The sequence below is a fragment of the Marmota marmota genome, unplaced genomic scaffold (assembly GCF_001458135.2).
Source record: "Marmota marmota marmota unplaced genomic scaffold, marMar, whole genome shotgun sequence".
NCBI classification, from domain to species: domain Eukaryota; kingdom Metazoa; phylum Chordata; class Mammalia; order Rodentia; family Sciuridae; genus Marmota; species Marmota marmota.
Genome location: NW_026000316.1, coordinates 453,903 through 475,459, shown reverse-complemented (window position 1 = coordinate 475,459; position 21,557 = coordinate 453,903). Strand labels below are relative to the sequence as shown.

General features: G+C 36.5%; 2 pseudogenes; one reads left to right on the top strand and one right to left on the bottom strand.

Moving 5' to 3' along the window:
• The first annotated feature begins 6,570 nt into the window (after nucleotides 1–6,570).
• LOC107156218 lies at nucleotides 6,571–10,842 on the top strand (annotated as a pseudogene).
• A 3,564-nt stretch (nucleotides 10,843–14,406) lies between these two features.
• LOC107156216 lies at nucleotides 14,407–15,033 on the bottom strand (annotated as a pseudogene).
• Nucleotides 15,034–21,557: the final 6,524 nt, after the last annotated feature.

The following is a 21,557-nucleotide window of genomic DNA, read 5'->3' as shown; positions in this document are numbered from 1 at the left end:
GTAAACTGTTTATAAGAAATTCATTTTACCTCTAAGGACACACATTTGACTGAAAGTGAAGAAAGGAATAGGAACATTTCATGTAAAAGTAAAACCAAAAGAAAGCAGGAGTAGCCCTATATATACCAATTAAAATATACCTTAAATCAAAAGCAGTAAAAAGAAGACAAGGAAGTTCCTTATATAATGGTGAAGTGGTCAATTCAACAAGAGGAAATAACAATTCTAAATATATAAGCATCCTATATGTATATATAAAGCAAATATTTTTAAATCTAAAGGGATATATAGACTTCAGTACAATAATAGTAGGGGGACTTTTAACATCCTACATTCAGCAATGGACAGGTCATCCAGACAGCAAAATCAACAAAGAAACAGCAAAGTTAAATTACATAGTAGACCAAATGGAATTATAAACATCTAACTAGCATTTTAATCAATAGCTGTAAAATGCTTATTCTTCTCATTAGCACATGGGGTATTATCTATGATAGACCATATGGTAGGAATATTATCTATGATAGATCATATGGTAGGCCACAAAACAAGACTCAATCAATTTAAAAAAATTCAAATCATGGAATATGATTTGACCACATTGAAATAAAACAAGAAATAAATAATTTTAAAATTTGGAAAAATCTAAAATACATTAAAAAGTCTAAAATTTGGTCTTGAATAACCAATGAAATAAAGAAGAAATCAAGAATAAAATTTTTAAATTTCTTGAAACCAAAGAACATTGCAAACATAGCATGCCAAAACCTATAGGATACTGTAGTGGCACCCCCTCCTCCATAGAAAATCTTAATTAAGCTTCCAGAGACCCTCACCATAATTGTTCTTAGACTGTCAGCAAGAATTTCTGTAAGAGAGTTGTGTGGGGGGGTATGTTTGCAGAAGCAGAGTGCAATAAGAAAGACTAACTCAAGGCCTTCACAGAGGTATTTCCATTTCAAAGGACAATAGTTAGATCCTAGGGAAAGTGCTTTACAATTCAAAAGATGAGAGTAAATGGTGAATTAGGTCCAGGGAAAATAGCTGGTGGGAAAAGTAGAGGGGAACTCTCCTTCTCACAGGCACTGATTCAGAGATCATCCTTGGGGTTATTGTAAAACCTGACCTGAGTTGGTTGCCCAGAACAATAGGAAAAAACCCTACTTTTATGTGGACTTCTGCAGATTGTAAACCTCTGAGCTCCTCCCCCTACACACTGGGTATAAAGTTCTAAAACTTTCTGAACTCAGGGTTCAGAGGGATTGATTGATTGTGATGAACATCCACCCACCCCCTGCTGGACCTGGCTGTAGCCAATAAATCTGCTAATTTCTCCATATCCAGCCTCATCTGTCCTACAACAGTACAACAAACCCAGTACTAAGAAGGTGGTTTATAACAATCTGCATCTACAACAAACAAGTAGAATGATTTCAAATAACCAATTACCTGCTTCAAGAAACTGGAAAAAAAAAAAAAACAAAAAAAAAACGGAGAGGTGTCAATTGTTTCAAATACATCCTGTAAGACCAGCATTACCTTTATACTAAAACCAGACAAGGACAAAACAAGAAACAAAAACTGAAGGAAAATATCCTTAATGAACATAGACATAAAATTCTCAACAAAAATACTAATAAACCAAATCCAACAGCTCATTGAAAAGATTATTCACCATTATCATGTGAATTCATCCCAGGGGTGCAAGGATAGTTCAACTTATATAAGTCAGTAAATGTATATACATCAATAGAATGAAGGACACAACAAATGATCACCTCAATAGATGGAGAAAAGGCATTTGATAAAATTCAACATCAATTTATGGTAAAAATACTGAACAAGTAAGATATACAAAGAATCTGCCTCAACATGAAAAAGCCATTTATAGTATGCTAACAGCTAATGTAATAAGAAATTGGAAAAACTGAAAGCTTTCTACAATCTAGAACAAAAAAAGTGCGTCCACTTTTGCCACTTTTACTCAGCATAGAATGTGTTTAAATATTGAAATCATACAAGGTATATTCTCTGAGTATAATGGAATAAAACTGGAAATCCTTAATAGAAAATAATGGAAAAATTCACAAATATATACAAATACAGAATAACACATCCTTAAAAAACTAATGAATCAAAAAATGATATTACTAGTAAAATTAGAAAATACTTTGAAATAAATAAAGATGAAAACCAAATAAAACACATGGGATGGAGTAAAAAGAGTGTTCAGAGAGAAATTTATAGTCATAAATGCTTAAATTAGAAAAGAAGAATTATTCTAAATTAATAACATAAATTTATACCTTAAGTAACTGAAAAAGGAAAGCAATAAGGGAAAAAAAACAATGATTAGAGTGAAAATAAAATAGAGAATAAAAAACGTAATGGAGAGAATCAAAGAAACAAAAAATTGGTTCTTTGAAAAGATAACAAAATTCATAAATCTTTGACTAGACTTGTCAAGAAAAAATGAGAGAAGATTCAAATTACTAAATCAAAATTGAAACTGGAAATATGACTGTAGAATATACAGGGGAAAAAGGGGATTTTAATGGAAGATTATAAACAATTGTTTACCAACTAATAAGGTAACCTAAAAATGGGTAAATTCCTAGTGAGACATAAACTAACAAAACTAACTTGATAAAAATTGGACTATGTCAAAATAAATCCTAATGTTATATATAACTAAACAGGACCAGTAAAAAGAAATATGAGTGGATTACCAAGAGTATCAGTACAAAGGCAGCAGTGGCATCAGTGTCTGCTGGGGCTGGGGCTCAGCCGTAGTGCACTTGAGGCACTGGGTTCAATTCTCAGTACTGCATATAAATAAATAAAATAAAGGTCTATCAACACTAAAAAAATATTTTTTTAAAAAAAGAGAGCAGTGGCTGTAACTCTATGAGTCAGACTTTGGTGCAGAGTGAGATATTTATCTATGTGCAGGGCAACACTAGTGGCAGTCTTCTACCTGGTATTGAAGTTTGAATGATGTAAGGAGGATAAATTGCTACAAGACTAAATCAATGAACATGATGAGTTTTGGCCAGAAATAAGGTTCAGATTGTGGTGTTCAGTTCTAAGTAGCATAAGGATACTATTGAAAGTGGGGGCAAGGAGGGGCCACTGAAACTACATAAATTAGCCTGCCCTCAACAAATCATTCATCTGTGACACAAAGGGATGTACCATCTGTACTTTTTTGATGCCTCAAATAAAAAAAAAAAAATCCTGAGTGGAGTTGACTAGGCTGTGAGTCGTACTTCTGCTCCTAAGTATACCTGGCTAGACATGAAGCGAAACCTGATTAAAGTTTGACTTTCCCAGAAAAATGAGAAATTATATCCCATCTGATTCAAATGTATGATATGTCAAGATCATTGTACTGTCATGTGTAACTAATTAAAATAAATAAAAAAATTATAAAAAGTTTGACTTTCCCAATGTCCTCCGTGCTTTGAACTCTGAAATCCTTATCTCTCAGTAGTGAATGAGACATTCTGTTCTTCATCTCAAAAATGCAAATATAGTCACAAAGACATTCCGCTCATACTAAATAGAATGTCACTGATTACAAGTCCACTTAGGCAAAGTGGGGACACTTATAGAATTTCCAATGAAGATTATTGTCTCTTATGGGTTGAATGTTTGTGTCCCCTCCAAATTTCATGTTGACAATCCCCAATGCAACAGTACTAAGAGTTGGGGTCTTTAAGAGGTGATTAGGCTACAAGGGCTCAGCCTTCATGGATAGAATTAGTGCTGTATGAAAGGGCTCAAGAGAACTAGTTGGTTCTTCTTTTGTCCTTCTACTCTTCACCTATGTGAGAGTACAAGAAAAAGGACCTCACAAGACACTAAATGCTGTTGTCTTGATCTTGGACCTCACAATATCCCAAACTGTGAGAAATAAATTTCTATTCTTTATAAACTACCCAACCTAAGGCATTTTTGTTATAGCATCAGACACAGACTGAGACAGAAATTGGTACTGAAAAGTAGGGCATTGCTATAACAAATTCCTGAAAGTATGGAAGTAGCTTTGAAACTAGGTAATGGGTAGAGATTTAAAGAGTTTGGAGGTGCATGCTAGAAAAGCCTACATTGCTATAAATGGGGCATTAAGAGTATTTCTTGTGAGAGATCAGATAGCTGTGACTCATTTGGGCCCAAGCTCCAGAGAGCAAAAGGGTTAAAGCTTGGCAGCATCCACATGATATAATCATGCAGAGTGCACAATCTGTGGATGTATGGTTATCTCATCCTAGTTTCAAAGAATGTCCTGGAGAGCCTTGGGACTTAGACAAAGATTTCCAAGTGGAGCAGGACTGCTGCAGAAAGACTCCACTATGGAAATGCCCAGGTGGAGCCATAGGGTCAGGACCACTGTAGAGAGTCTCCACTAGGGAAATGCTCAGCAGAGCTGAGGGTCAAGACCACTTCAGAGAGTTCCCACAAGTGCAATGCCTAGTGGAGTTGTAGTGGATGGACTACCTAGCAAAATCCCATACCTGTGGAGCTACTAGCATGGAACACCAGCCTGGGAGAGCTTCCAGTATCTGATTCCAACACATGAAAAGTGTTCATGCGCTGGACCCAGCAAAATCATGGGTACAGGCCCACCTGGAGCCATGTGCACCCAACCCCTGTCCTGTGTGTCCAGAAGGCAGGACATGAAGTTAGTCTCAAGCTTCAAGATTTAATATTTACCTTGTTGGTTTTGGGTCTTACTTGGGACCCATTGTCCCTTTCTTCTCACCTATGTCTCCCTTATGCTTTTCCCACTATTGTATTTTGGAAACACCTAACTTGTTTGATTCTACAGACTCAACAGTGAGGAAAAAAATTGCCTCAGGATGAATCACACCTTAAGCCTCATACATAAATGATTTAATTAATATTTAGATTATACTTCAGAATTTGACTTCAAAGTTGATGCTGGAATGAATTGAGACTTTTTGGGATATTGGCACTGAATGAATGCATTTTGTGAGAAATGAATTTGGAGGGAGCCAAGGGAAGAATGCTATGGTTTGTATATTTATGTTCCCTCCAAAACTTATTAAAACTTGATTCCTAATGCAATAATATTAAGAGGTGGAACCTTTAGTGCCTTATAAAAGGGTTCAAGGAGACTAGCTAGGTCCCTTTTTGTTCTTCCATTCTTCCCCTAGGTGATGATGCAGCAAAACGGCCCTTACCAGAAACTGAATGCCAGTAGCTTGATCTTGGATTTTCTAGTCTATAGAACAGTAAGAAATAAATTTCTGTTCTTTATAAATTTTGTTATAGCAGCATAAATAGACTGAGACACTTTCCCTTTGGCTATTCTTAATTTCAATCTATGGGGTAATTCCTAGAAGACTTAATAAAAAATGTTACAATTGCACAGTAAGTGCTCCTTCAGGAGCTGATGAAATGAACCTTGGCATAAAAGCACATGTTTAATTCCAGTCCTTAGACAAGTAGAAAGTCAATATCAGTAAGCTTCTAGAAGACAGAAATAATTTAAATTAAACCTGGTTCATCAGAGAGTAAGCTTATGTTTACTAAAATGTCAAGCTACAAGTGCAGAAAATAGAAATTACAGGCATCATGTGTTATACCTAATTGGTTTTTGGTTTGTTTGGCAATTCACTGACAGTAAATCACAAGAAAGAAAACATTTTCCCACAATCAGGGCATATTGAGTGTGAAACACAGCCAAGAGGCCCAGCTCTTCCTCATCCCACCTAATACTGAGGTAATTGGCACAGCTGAATAGTTGGAAGAGGATGGGAACAGGGAAAAGTAGCCCCCAAAAATCTAGTAATCACTCTGCAGATTCCATCAGGATGATTGCCTCTGAGCTGCTTGGGATGCTTCCCCTGTAGAACACACCTCCATGTGGACCACAAAACATTCCAAACACACTGTGTGCTTTATGCTCTCCACCAGATTAGCTCTGCAAGTACACATCTGTGGGCTGTGAGTATAAGTGTGCAATACAGTCAGCCAGCTGACTTTGCAAGATTGGGAGAAGGCACACTAACTTGAGCATTTCAGGGCACTATCCTAGGGGAAACAAATGTGAAGATCTTGACTCAAATTGGCTTTGCTGGATTGAGAAAAGGAATCAACAAAATGATAAGGCAATCTAGGAAATGGGAGAAATATTTGCAAATTATATATCTGATAAGAGGCATCTTAGTTCATTTTGTGTTACTGTAACAAAATGTCTGAAGATGGGAATTTTATAAAGAGTTAGAGCAAGACATCTTCTTGGGTCTGATGTAGACCTCATGGCAGATGGCATCAAAATGGCAGGACCACATGTGGAAGAGTTTACATGGAAATTAGAGACTGGGGACAGGCTAGGATCACTCTTTTCATAGCAATCTGCTTTCATGTGAATTAATCCACTCCTACCAGACCTGACCCACTCTCATAAGACAGCATGTATTCGTCTAAATAATAAAACACTAGAGGCTGGATAACTTCTAAAGAAAATAAGTTTATTTAGCTTAAAATTCTGGAGGATCAAGGGCATGGTATTGATATTGTCTCGATTCTGGTGAGGGCCTCATGACAGATAGCATCACAATGGTGAAAACTTGTGAAAGAGGGAAAGGTCATATGGTAAGATAGAAAGCCAGTTATATACTGGGGACTTTCTGGAGCCTCATAAGAAGTATCTTAATCCATCCCAAGGGTATGATTCCAATGAGCTAAGGACCTCCCACTATGCCCCATATCTTAAAGGTCCCACTACCTCTTAACATTGTGACTGATGAGCAAGCTTACAATATATATGCCCTTGGGGAAGAAATCTCCAACCAACCCATGGCACAGCATTAATCTATGCATGAGGGTGGGGCCCCTATGACATAATTACTTTCTACTATGTCCCACTTCTTAAAGTGCCCACCATCTCAACACTGCCACACTGGGAACCAAGCTTCCAGCACATGAAACTCTGGGAGACAAACCATAATAGATGTTAATATTCAAAACATAAGGATCTCATACACCTCACTAGCAAATAATAATAATAATCATCATCATCATCATAATCCTATTTATGTAACTATATAGACTTGAATAGACAGTTTGCCTAGAAAGTCACATAAATGGCCAACAGGCACATAAAAAGTTTCTTAACATCATTAATCATCAGGAAAATGCAAATCACAACCACAAGATATAACCACAAACCTGTTAGGGTGGTTATTAATCAAAAGTCAAAAGATGACAGGTATTGGTCAGAATGTAGAAGAAGGAACTCTTATAAATTAATTATCAGAGGGAATGGAATTTTTTGAAGCCACATAATCCAACAATCCCACTACTCATTGTATATTGTATTTTATCCAAAGGGAATAAAATCTCTATTTTGAAGAGATATCTGCCTTCCCTTATTTATCCAGTATTATTTATAAAAGCCAAGGCATGGAATCAACTTAATTGTCCATCGACAGAAGAACGGTTAGAGAAAATGTCACACACCCACACACACACACACACACACACACACACACAGTGGGATATTTATTCAGTCTGGGAAGAGATGGAAAATGTGCTATTTGCAACAACATGGATGAACCTAGAAGACATTATGCTAATTGAAATCAGCTAGTCACAGAAAGATAAGTACTATATGATCCCATTTATATATGAAATTTTAAAAGTTGAACTCATAATGTGCAGAATCCTAGTTTTCAGGGTGAGGGGTGAAGAGAATGGGTAGATGTTAGTTGAAGGACAAAAACTTACAGTTTTAAGATGAATAAGTTCTGGAGGCCAGTTCTGGAGAGTAATATTCAGCATGGTAACAATAGTTAATAATGTATCATACACTTCAAGTTTTCTAAAAGTGAAGATCATAAATATTTTCAACCAAAAAGCAACCACCTGAGATAATAATATGTTAATAGTTTGGTTGTAGCGATCATTTCACATTACATACATTTCACATTACATACATAGTAGAAGGTAATTATGTCATAGGGGCTCCACCCTCATTTATATATATAAATCACATAAGAAACTTTGAATTTATATAAATTTTATCTGTCCATTTTACTCAAAAATTATATCCCATCTGATTCAAATGTATGATATGTCAAAAAAATAACAGTATGCCATACATTTCCATGTGTTATAAATTTCAATAAATCAGTGTATCAGAGTACACCTCATAATGTTATGAATAAATACACTTGTGGAAATATTTTTAAAAAGCTGAAAAACATGTCTCAGTTGTGAAAAATATATTTTCTATTATGTGATATTTCATATTAATAAAATATTCTTAGAAAGCAGGAAGTTTTTAATATTTCTTTTTTTTCAGTGAAACCACTTTTATTTTTATATTTTCCACATAACTAACTTCATGTCAACTACAAAAATCATGAAATGAAGAACTGATCATGAACTGCAAACCCCAAATCATTGGAGTGATAAACAGGATTCCCCACTGTTATAAGTAACCAGGATATCATAAGTTCATATTTAAGTATTAAACACATCATATATTGAGAAATAATAAATACAGTATAGCAGAGGGGAAATTACCAGCACAAAGAGCCTGACATGTATTTTTAAGACAGATGAAATTTCTAGACACAGTTTTAGTCATTAAAGGGGACACAGAGTTATACCTTAGCGTGCACTGCTCTGTACAAAAATATAGTCTTAAATAAGTTACATTTCAGGCTATACAATTAGATATCACTTACCAGTCAATTCATTGAATATTTAATAATATACAGATACATCTTAATCCAGGTATATCATTTATATTTCAAACACATAAATCTCTCTATATTTCTTTCTTTAAAACTTACACATTGAAATTACAAAAAGCTAAATACTTGTGCAAGATATCTGAACAACTAACCCTGCTGAGTACTTTTTGAGTACTTTTATGCTCTGTGTGTGTATTATTTATCTAAGACAAACAATGGGTTTGTGGTTAACAACTTTGCTTATGAAATCATCAAACAAATCTAAAACTTCAAATATGTAACGTTAATGTAAGTGAAAACTTCACTCATGTTTATTCCAATAGACAAAAAATTCAGATGAACAACAATTTTCCTGTTGTGCTGAGCCTTGTTAGGTACGAAACACTCTAAAATATTATTGATGGAAGAAATATAGTGTATGGCTCTTTATTGGGAAGGGGGGAATGCTACAGAAGAAATCTACTTTTCAATAAATGGCAAATACGTGTATGCCTCAATCTGTAGCATATTCTGCCACTTCCCAGCTTGTCATACTGACAGAAAATAAAAACTTGATAAGACTCTAGAAAATATATTGGTCTAACAGCATACTGCATCCCCCACTAGGTCTAAGAAAAGTGCCTCATTAATGTCAGCACCATAGTACTGTACTTTCATTTTTCAGGAATAAAGAGATCTCACAGTAGAGTGTATTTGGTAGCTGAAATCCCTACTCAAATATAGTTCTCATGCTGTTCTGACAATAGGCAATTAACTGCAATGCAGTCTGCCCCAGATTTTACTATTTCTCAAGAATTGCTTCAAAATATTCTATAATACTGCTAACATTCTGGAAATTTTCCACTCACAGTTTCTAATGATTCTTTATAGAATCATACACTTTTATAAAGGTTTCTCTCTAGGATACATTTAATCACTTTTGTCTATCACAACTAAACCTGGTAATAATAAACCTGGTACTTCATATTTGCTTTGTGATTCTATAGAAAATTCACAAGATCTAGCCTTTGGCATTTGAATAATAAATTAGTTTTATTTGAGAGGAGGAGGCTATTGTTCTTGGCAACTATTCTTAAGACAAGCTGAAAACAGAACTCTGTTCTGGACAGTAAAGCAAATTATTAGTACTATTATTGACATCCTAATTTTAATGGATGTTGCAATACAATAGCACATAGGAAAATTTTATTCTTCTTATGCTTATTTTTGCAGGAGGGCCAAACCAGAACATACTGTTTTAGTGTTTTGTCAACAAAATAATTATTTATAACTTTTATAGTAGAATTGCATATTTTAGGAGTATCAGTAAGGCTGGCTATGCCATGCAGCCTGGGACCTCTAGGCCACTAGTTGTGGGCAAGTTCCCTGCAAGAAGGCAGCTTGGTAGAATGCTCTGGTAATACATGCCTGAGGCAGGGTGGGAGCAACATGCCCTCTTTGTCATGAGCCAGGGCTATTGCCTGAAGCAAGCACAGCATAGTTCTGGGTTTGAAATGGTTGGCTGCTTTCCAGAAACTAGTTTTGTTTGATTTTGGTCTAAATTTGCAACAGTTCTTCTCCATGTGGAAAATGACTGGAGATGGGCAGGAAAATAGTACTATAGTTGTGTCAGGGTAACCTAGCTACTGGAATCCCCAGTAGTAAAGTAAAAACTCAAGGCTATCCAGCACAGACAATGGCTATATTGACCTTCAGTTTAAGAAAAACCTCCTAAGATTCCTTACAAGGTCATTGCACTTGCCACTGTGCTGTTTTTGATTGGTGCCTTTCCCATTATTTCAGGCTCTGTCCTGCTATCAGGCTACATCAGCAAAGTGGGGTCAGACCAAGCAGTTCCTGTCCTGATCATTGGCATTCTGGTGTTCCTGCCAGGATTTTACCATCAGAATATGGCCCACTATGTATCCAAAGGCTACAAGAGTTACTCTTATGATGTCATTCCAAACTTTGATGATTAGCACTCACTTAAGCACTGAGAAGGGTCACAATGAGACTGTACCCATCTTTAAGATTTTGAGCAGAAACTAGGGCTAAAGACTGAGGAATCCTGCATTTTTCAGATGTTTAACAAAACAATAGCTAGAGTTTATGGGGCCATTCCAAGAATGTTCACTGAGCTTAATTGGCTGATCAGGACATGATGTTTTTCATCTCCTGTCCCTGGCAAAAGCTCAACAAGTTTTCCCACATGAATATATATCATGGGGGAATAGCAATGTTACTAATTGGGAATGCAGGAAGTTTGCTGTAGTATAAAGTGTTACCACTACTTCCCTATTTACATTGAGAATTTCTTTTAAATAGTCTTCATTGTCAATTTGATTTTATACCAAATGGAAGAGTGTGGTATGTCTAATTTCTTATTACTAAGTAATTTATTTTTAAAATATCAAAAGATTTTAACCCTTACACTTAACTCTACCTTCATGTTCTGATGGAAGACCTCAGCACAATTGGTGAGCTCCATATGCAATATTTTTTACTTGGTTTCTTAGTGACATGAACTGGGATTTTTTAATCCACAGAGTAAGTTTTCAAAGTGTAAACACTTTTCTTTGACAACCAGCTTGATCTTGGCCAGCTCTGGTCTAGTTTCCCAATAGGTTGGCCTGAATATAATTTGAATCATTCTATCCTTTGTATATCAAGATGTTCTGTGTAGCATGCCTTTAAAGACTGGACTTTTGGCTGTTCCATATGAAAAATGAAGATAAGTAGTTACTAAAAAAAAGGGAAAAATTGTATATTTTATACAAAAATAGGTTCATAATTAAACTTCCAAATTTGTATATTAAACAGAATTAACTCAAGCTTTCAATGAGAGATTAGTTGCAAACTTATTCCCTACTATGAACATTTCCTTCCCTTGAAATAGTTCCCTTGATACTTGTTATGGTTTGGATATGAGGTGTCTCCCAAAAGCTCACATGTGAGACAATGTGAGAGGATTCAGAGGGGAAATGATTGGGTTGTGAGAGCCTTAACCCAATTAGTGAATTAATCACCTGAGTGGTAATTGAAGACAGGTGGAACATTGGGGGCATGGCTTTGGGGTATATATTTGTATCTGGCAAATGGAGATCTATCTATCTCTCTGCTTTCTGATGATCATGTGAGCTGCTTCCCTCTGCCACACTCTTCTGCCATGATTTCTGCCTCATAAATACAAGGAAGGGAGGTGACCTTCTATGGACTAAAAAATCATGATCCCTGAAATAAACTTTTCCTCCTCTACAATTGTTCTGGTCAGATATTGTAGTCACTGCAGCAAAAAGCTGACTGAAAGCTTTTTACAAAGCTTTACAAAAAACAGTACTGAAAGCTGGGTCCTTGTCCTTGATGCTAATCCAATAATGAGGACATGGTTTTGAGGAAAAGGAAAAAGAAGTTTTATTGCTTTGCTAGCAAAGGAGAAGCACAGGGGACTCCTCTCCCAGAGGCTGTGGATCTGTCCATCAAGGGGAACAAGGAATTTTTAAAAGAAATGATTCAAAGGCTACATTCCACTTGTTCTCTGCCAGAGTTCTAATTCACTTGTTAATTTGGGAGATAGTCATTTCCGAGATATTCTGGTAACATGCTCAAAGTCTGAATTACTTTTTCCTGTGGTGAGTGTGTTCTCAAGAACAGATAAGTCTATCTGGATTGGGAAGAAAGATAATCCTGTTTCCCCTGAAACAGGGCGGGAGAGAGGAAGAGAAAGAAAAATATCTGTTTGAAAAATGACTTGCAGTGGCAGAGAAGCAAGGACTGTATTCAAAAGCATTAAGCAAACCATAATTACAAGGACATGGGTTTGAGAAAAAGGAAAAGGAAGGTTTATTGCTTTGCTAGCAAAGTAGAAGCACAGGGGACTCCTGTTGCAGAGGCTGTGATTCTGCCCATCAGGGAGTACAGAGGGTTAAGATTCATTCAAGGTGTTCCCTGTGGGGGAGGGGCAGTGGGTTGTGATTTACTAACAAGTGAATTTGGGAGATAGCCATTTCTTAGATCTTCTGGAGCCATCCCTGAAGTATGAGTTACTTGGTTTGTGCTCAAAAACAGATAACTCGGCCTAGGATGGAAAAAGGGTAATCCTGTTCCCCATCCCCAGGTTAGGAAGGGGGAGAAAGAGAAGAGGAAAAGAAAACATGTCCATTTAAAAATAAACCTCAGTGTCAGAGCAGCAAGGGTTATAGTCAATGCATAAGGTAGTCCACTGTTACATGGTCAGTTAATGATTGCCCTAACATAAATACATTAAAATTCTGTGCACAAATCAGCCCATTAGTTGAATTTACTGGACCAGGTGATGTCACATGAATCCTACTCCTCTCTCAGGAAATGTATATAAATCTAAGGCTATTTGTTTTTTTAATGAAGACATTTAAAATACTTTCAAATATAGCAGCTTTCTATTTTAATGAATTTCACACAAAGTGATCATCCTAATTGCTACTGTCTTTGGAACTACAGTGCTTACAGAACAATCATTAATACTGAGATTAACACATTTTCAACTTTTCTTCTTAGGCAATTCCATTAATATTTTCCAGTGGAAGAGTATGGAAAATAGACCAGAATCTTTAAGGTAAATGTACTTCTGTATGGTAAATAAGTCTGAATACCAATATAAGCCTCTTAAGAATATGTGTAAGATTAGTGTTCAGTCCACTTCACTAGAGCAAATAATAATTTTATGTATAATTGGTAAATGTATATGGAGGATTATGAAACAACTTTTTACCATTTTATACTAATGATTCACTTTTTTTCTATAAAAATTTATGCACAATTGTTTGCTGCAATGTTTGGTAAATGATTTATAGTGCTCAAAACGAACTCATGCATATTTCTTTCTGATTGCCCCAGGGAAAACAGAGACTTTCAATTTCCCTCATTCTAGATGGGTCTGAGGCACAATTTCTAACTACATAATGAAAAGCACATGTCTCTACCTCTAAACTTCCTTCCCCAGGAGATGCTGATTGCCAAAGCATAATCTCCCATTAAAAAGAGAATTCTTGAAGGTGGAATGTGTAACATTAACCAATTATATTCACAACTCACATTAGGTGCTGAAGGGCATTCACTTTTCAAGAGCTCACTTAAGCAAAAAAACAGCACTCATTCTAAATGGTTGGGTGGGATAAGAACTTGAACAGTGGAATCCTTGTTAGGGCAAAGAAACTTTGCTTTTTAGGCAGACACACTATCTTTATTTCATTTTTTAATGTGGTACTGAGGATCGAACCAAGTGCCTCATGCATGCTACTCGAGAACTCTAACACTGAGTCATAACCCCAGCCCACAAAGGAGCTTTTAAATGTTGTTTATGTCAGCTGCTCCCCTGCAGACAATAAGAGATTCAGGTAATTCTCATTCCAACTAGTTTCTCACAATTGTTGCTGGTTCATACACCATTTCACTTGTCAAGAAAAATGACATGAACATATTGGAAGTTTGCAGCTTTTGCCTATGTCTAATCCATATCTTAATCTGTGCAGGTCACTCAAGTGGCTATAAAAGCTGGTTATGATGTTGACAGGCAAAAGACAAAGTATATTAAATGAATTGAGCAAACTGATGCTGCACAAGTGTTTTAGAAAACAGTGAGTTTAAAAAGATGGAGAAGTACATCTTTTGTTGAATGGCTGCTTTTTCTTTCTTTTTTAAAAAAATTTTGGACTTGGTTTTAGTAGTAGTCTTCATAGTTCTTAAGGTTCAGGCAATAAAAGATGGCACCCTCAAATGAAAATAGTTGCACCCCACACACCATAACCCATTTGAACTCATGATAAAATTTCAAGCTTACAATTTCAATCAACTTGATTCAGTAAAAGACCAGGTCTCAAACCTGTAAAACAACTGCTGCAAAAAGCATGACAGCAACAAGTCTGTAGAAGCACCTTCAATATCCCACATAGATATAAATCAAACCCACCAAGAATGCAGTGAGTGATGGCAATGCCTCCCAAGAGCAGAGCCAGAATAGCAATCTGCCAAACACTGCTGAATGTGGACTTGAAATGCCAAATGTCTAAGCTAGCAGGTTTCTGGCAAGATTCCCACAAGAATTGGTGGTCAGTGGTGGTCCAAGCTAGGCTCAATAGTGCTTCATGTCCAGACACAGTGCCTGGAAGATGTACACAATGGAAACCAGCTTCAGTGGGGTTAGCACCTACAGGCCTATCTCTTCCATGCCACTGCCTGTCAAAACCGTCCTGGGGTGCAGCTGCCACCCACCCCAGAGGTGAGGATACAAATTGGGTACTGGGAGCCAGAGCTCAAGCAGCCAACCACCACCCTCTCCCCCGGCCATATTCCTTGGGGATTACAGGTTCCCACTGCATGGGGAAGGTAGGTCTGTGGGGGCAGGTAATTGGATGGGGGTTGTCAGCAGCCACAGTGACATTGATCCCACCATGCACTGACTTTCAAGGCATGTTCTCTCAATATTTCTTTAACATGAGTAATCAGCTTTAAAGGGAAGAGGAGTTCTAGCATCCATAGTCACATATAGTGTCCCTGCTATTAGGAGCAAGGCAAGGGATCCTGTGAGACTCAATATTAATTATTACTCAGGAATTTTAGACAGTGCATCTAAGCATGACCAATAATTACAGAAATGATGACACAAAATCGCTTTTTCAAGCTGAATAGACTGCATACCTAAAAAATCCTGGAGAAAGAAAAGCAGAATAGCAGATATAGATCAATAAAATATTACTTGTCAGAGTTAATAACTTCAACTCTACACACAATTTGGATGAAAAATTGCATAAAACATGTAGTCATGAAAATATTAATATCTAAAAAGGAATATAACAGTTTCAAACATATGTACCTGCCTATTGAGAGAAGAAAACTCAGGACAAAAAAAAAGACCAAGTTAAACACAAATTGTTTAGAAATTTAATCTAATTCAAGTACAATTTTCCACAGAGTACTGGGCATTGCATATATGTGTGTTTCAGTGATAATCTAGAGATAAATAAGAGTAAAAAAAGCCTTGATATTTGAAGAGTAAATTTCACTGTCCACTCAGAAACAAATTTAAATGGGCTTTAGAACATAATGAAAATTTTGTTAGTACAAAGAAAAAGGATAGACAGATATACAAAATGATAATCGACAATACCATTGAGGCAAATCCTGATTGTTTAATAATTTAGTAAAGGTCTGTGTGGTAAAATGTGCATATAACATAAGCTTATGCAGACTTCAACCACAAAAGCAACTGTAAGCAGATTTCATCCTTATTGATATAGGAAATGCAAGGAATAAAATGTTTACTGTCAAAAATGACAGAAAAAAATTTTACAAACAAAACAATCCCCAAAGAGAACAAGCGAGGGACTTTCAAAATGGTCAAAATACTTTAATTGGCCACACCTTATTTTTCATGGCTTGGAAAAGTGCCTTTGGTTTCTGCAAACAAGTATCTATCTCTCAGGTTTTCTAGGAGCTTTCGTGTTGTTGTTAGTGCTCTTGGAAAATGTGATTTTGGCTAGCTCCTTGGCAGCAGCAGGTCCACAGACACCTGGCTTTTCCAGAATCATTAAGTGTCTGCTTTACATAAAGGGCCAAGAAAAAAATCCAGGCACATAGCCTTGGAAAAGCTATCCCTGAGGTGAACTTGATTTTGAAACTTATAGAAGTAGCTACCACAGCTGTGCATACTGCATCATTTTCTCGTCTCACCTTTCTGCTTCTCGATTTAGGCTCATGATTTATGAAGCTCTATTGCGATAAACCAGACTTGAGATTGCCTGGAAAAAAGGATTGGTTCTGGAATCATGACAAATATTCAGATGAGATTTTGGGCAATCTCAAAGCCTGAGTGAAGTAAAAGCAACATAGGAATTTTTGTAAATGATATATTCCAGCCCAATTCTGATTGGATAGTCCTATTGGCCATCAACCAATGTGAGATAAACAGGCCCTTAATCAACAAAGTAGTGGAAAATGACCTTCAGAACATGTACTTTGAAAAGACTCCACCTATAACACCTAGATTTAATAGGTTTTATTAAGATAATTTCATGCTTTTATTTAGCAATATGCACATTAAAATATATATTTTTCAAAAGACCTAGATAACACAAAGAAATACACAATACATAAAAATACCTAACCAAAATATTGAAACAAAATGAACTTTAATATGACTGATGAATTCTTAGATTAATCTTCTAATTTATTGCATTTTAGTCTATTATTTTATTTTCTCTCCTATTGTATCTCTTTTTTTTTCTTTTATTAATATACTGTTACTGTCAAGTGTTTTATGACCTGTAGTATGGAAAAAGAACACTGAAAATATGGAAAGGACCAATCAAAACAGCACACAGTGCATGGTCCAAAGGCTCAGACAATAAAGCACTTCGTCTTGATGCCAGCCACAGTGGTTCCTCAGAAGAATAGGGACACAATATCATAAAGAAGCAGAAAGAGAGGGGGTTCCAAGATGGCAACCTAAAGGAAGGCTGCATTCCTTGTCACTCCATGACTTGGGATTCAGGAAAGAAAAGACTGTCTCTGGGAGGCAGCCCTTGCTGCTCTCTGGTCCCTGCTCTTTGCTCCGTTTGTCCACCATGACCATCTGCCCTTTGCCAGCATACCACCTGATCTCTTGCTGACTGATGCTGACTGCCCATTGTTTCCCCTTTGCCTGTCATTGCCTGCCCGCCTTATGTCCACCCACCAATCATCTGCCATTTGACCGCAGACTGCATACAGATCACCTGCGGCCCACTGCTGCCTGAAGTCCATTGTCAGGGTACCTGCAGGCTTGAATACACGCCTTGGCCACCATCTTGGGACACTGTCCAGGGCCTGAGAATCCAGGGCCAAGAAGCCTGCAGGTTTGCCAATACCATGGGTGCCATCCTAGGGGGCAGTTGTCTCAGTCTGGGGACACTGACTGGGGCCTGGAGATATATTATTGGGTTACCTGAAGGTCTGGTTGCCCCTGAGGTCTTCCTGCTGGGTATGCCAGTGGCTGCCATCTGGTTGCCTCTTTGAAAGATTGGTTCTTTGTGTGAGTGCCACCCTGGTGGTCTGTCTGCAAGCTGAAATGGCATTGAGATCTTGGGATTGCAATAAGACAGACCCTAGGGAATCTGAAGCCCAGATCCATCAGATTGTGGCTGGGTCTGTGTGAGCCAATATGGACCAGAGAAGTTTGTGTAAAGCCAGAGATGGAGAGGGGAGGCAGTTACCCCCAGGAGCACTGGTTGGAGAATCTGTAGAAAACTGGGCTCTTTCCATCTCATAAGTCCTGAAGTGTGCAGGGATGAAAGGGGCCAGCTACCACAGGTGGGAAGACTAGAAGAGGTTGGGAGGGCATCTTACTATCAGCTCACCCACCCAACTGGTCCCACACCCACCAGACTGGAGCTACCATCAAACTTCTGACAACTCCACCTATAGGTAGAGAAGGGAAACTGAAAATATTTTTGAAAGCCAACTGAAGCAATCATTCAATTTTCCATTGAGACTTTCCCCCCTTTTCCCCACTCTCTCTTAACATCTGTACCATCTTTTAATCTAAATATTTTTCATGCATCAATTTATTGAGGAATGGGATGCCTGAACAGTATATTACAGTTTTGTTGTATATTATTATATATTTACCTTTTTAAAAGTCTGCATATATTTTTTCTCTCATTTACCTAACTTCCTGGATTCTCTTTCTCACTTCTCATGCCAACAGCCAACCTCTATTAATTCCTCATTTGCTCTTACTATAATTTTTTTCTCTATCTTCTCTCCTTCTCCCTCATAAGCATCATCCTACACTACTTCTGTTCCCTCTTTGTCCATCATCTGATACAGTAAACTCTTTTAGCAAAATTACTGTTTATATTATAGACAATAATTGAACATATCATTTCTGTTTATTGTGACAAAACTGTAGATGCCTTAATAGGAGCTATTTGGTTTAAGGTCATATATTGTTTGCATTGGGTGCTGTTAATATTGGTTTCCCCCTTAATGGTGAGGTACTGGAAGCCTACAAGGACACTATAGGACTATAGGGTAGAAAATGTACTGTCTCAGATCCATACCACTAGATGGGAAGACACACAATCAACGTGAAAAAACAAGGGAACAAAGCACCTCAAAAAAACCCAAGATGCTCCAACAATAGAATCCATAGACAACACAGTGGACGAAACGTCAGAGAAGGAGTTTAGAAGGTACATAGACTGATTTTCAAAATGAAGGATGGTATCAGAGACAAAATAAAGGCAGTGAAAGATCACTTCAATAAAGAGGCAGAGATTATAAAAAGGAATCAAGCAGAAATCCTCAAAATGAAGGAAACAATAAACCAAATTAAAGATTCAATGAAAATTATTACCAAAAGACTAAACCATTTAGAAGACAGAATCCCAGAAAATGAATTTTATATCTCTCATATATTTGAAGACAAAATATATGCTCTTGAAAATAAAGAAGATGATAAAAAACCATGAACAGAACTTCCAAGAAATATGGGATAATATGAAAAGACCAAATTTGAGATATATCAGAATAGATGAAGGCATGGACATACAAACCAAAGGAATACACAATATTTTCAATGATATAATATAAAAAAATTTTCCCAAATCTAAAGAATGAAATGGAAACTCAACTAAAAGAGGCTTACAGGAACCCAAATGTACAAAATTACAGAAGACCCACACCAAGACAAACTATAATGAGAATGACTAATATATAGAATAAGTATAAAATTTTAAAAGCTGTGAGAGAAAAAAAATCAAATTACATATAGGGGGAAACCAATTCAGGTCGCACCTGATTTCTCAACCTAGACCCTCACTGCCAGGAGGTCCTGAAATAACAAATTCTGACAAAAATGGGTGGCAACCAAGAATTATATATCCAGCAAAACTAAGCTTCATACTTGAAGATGAAATAAAAACCTTCCATGATAAACAAAAGCTATAAGAATTCACAGCAGAATAGCTTGCACTACAGAACATTCTCAGCAAAATATTCCATGAGGAGGAAATGAAAAAAAAAAAAACAATGAAAACAACCAAAGGGAGGAACTACACTAAAGGAAAAGTCAGTCAAAGGAGAAACTAAGTTAAGTTAAAAACCAAAAGTAAACAAAATGACTGGGGATACAAATCATATCTCAATAATAACCCTGAATGTTAATGACCTAAACTCCAATAATGAAAAGACATAGACTGGCAGACTGGATTTTTAAAAAATACCCAACAATATGCTGTCTTCAAGAGACTCACCTCCTAGGAAAAGTCATCCACAGACTGAAGGTGAAAGGTTTGGAAAAAACATATCGTTCACATGGACTGTGTAAACAAGCAGGGGTTTCCATCCTCATATCAGATAAAGTGGACTTCAAGCCAAAGTTATTCAGAAGGGATAAAAAATGACATTTCATTACTGCTTAATGGAATCATATATCAACAAGACATAACAATCATAAATATTTATGCCCCAAATAATGGAACATCTACATACATCAAACAAATCCTTCTCAACTTCAAAATTCAAATAGAGCACAGCACAATAATACTGGGTGACTTTAACACACCTCTCTCACCACTGGATAGATCTTTCAAACAAAAACTAAATAAAGAGGACTGGGGATATAGCTCAGTTGGTAGAGTGCTTGCCTCGCATGCACAAGGCCCTGGGTTCAATCCCCAGCACCACACACACACACACACACACACACACAAAGACATAAAAAAAACTAAACAAAGAAACTATAGAACTAATATGCCACAAAGCAACTCTTAGCAAATACAAAAGAATAGAAATACTACCCTGCATTCTATCAGAACATAATGGATTAAAGCTAAAAATCAATGATAAAATAAAAAGTAGAAGCTACTCCAACACCTGGAGACTAATTAGCATGCTATTTAAAGTCAAATGGATAGCAGAAGAAATCACGGAGGAAATAAAAAAATACTTAGAGGTAAATGAGAACACCGAAACAATACATCAAAATCTCTGGGACACTATGAAGGCCATGCTAAGAGGAAATTTCATTGAAACAAAAGAGACAATTCAAAAATTGACAAAACAAAAAGTTGGTTCATTGAAAAAAATAAATAAAATTGATAAATGCTTAGCTACATGAATGAAGAGAGAGAGAAAAGAGAAACTCAAATTACTAAAATTTGTGATGCAAAAGGAAATATCATGATGGACACCACTGAAATACAGAAGATAATTAGAAACTATTTTGAAAATTTATACTCAAAATAGAAAATTTCAAATACATTGACAAATTTCTAGAGACATATGATCTACCAAAACTGAATCAGGAGGACATACACAATTTAAACAGGTTAATTTCAAGCAAGGAAACAGAAGACAGTATCAAAAGCCTACCAAATGGGCTGAGGCTGTGGCTCAGTAATAGAGCACTTGCCTAGCATGTGAGAGACCCTGGGTTAAGTCCCCAGCACCATATAAAACTAAATAAACAAAATAAAGGTATTGTATCCATCTGAACTAAAATTATTTTTTTAAAAAGCCTACCAACCAAAATAAGCCCAGAACCAGATGGATGGATTCTCAGCCGAGTTCTACAAAACCTTCAAGTAAGAATGAACACCAATACTCCTCAAATTATCCCATGAAATAGAAAAGGAGGGAACCCTTCCAAACTCATTCTATGAGGCTAGTATCACCCTGATACCAAAACCAGACAAAGTTATATCTTGGAAAAAAAACTTCAGACCAATATCTCTGATGAACTTAGATGCAAATATTATCAATAAAGTTCTGGCAAATTGAATACAAAAACATATTAAAAAGATAGTGCACCACAATCAAGTGAGGTTCATC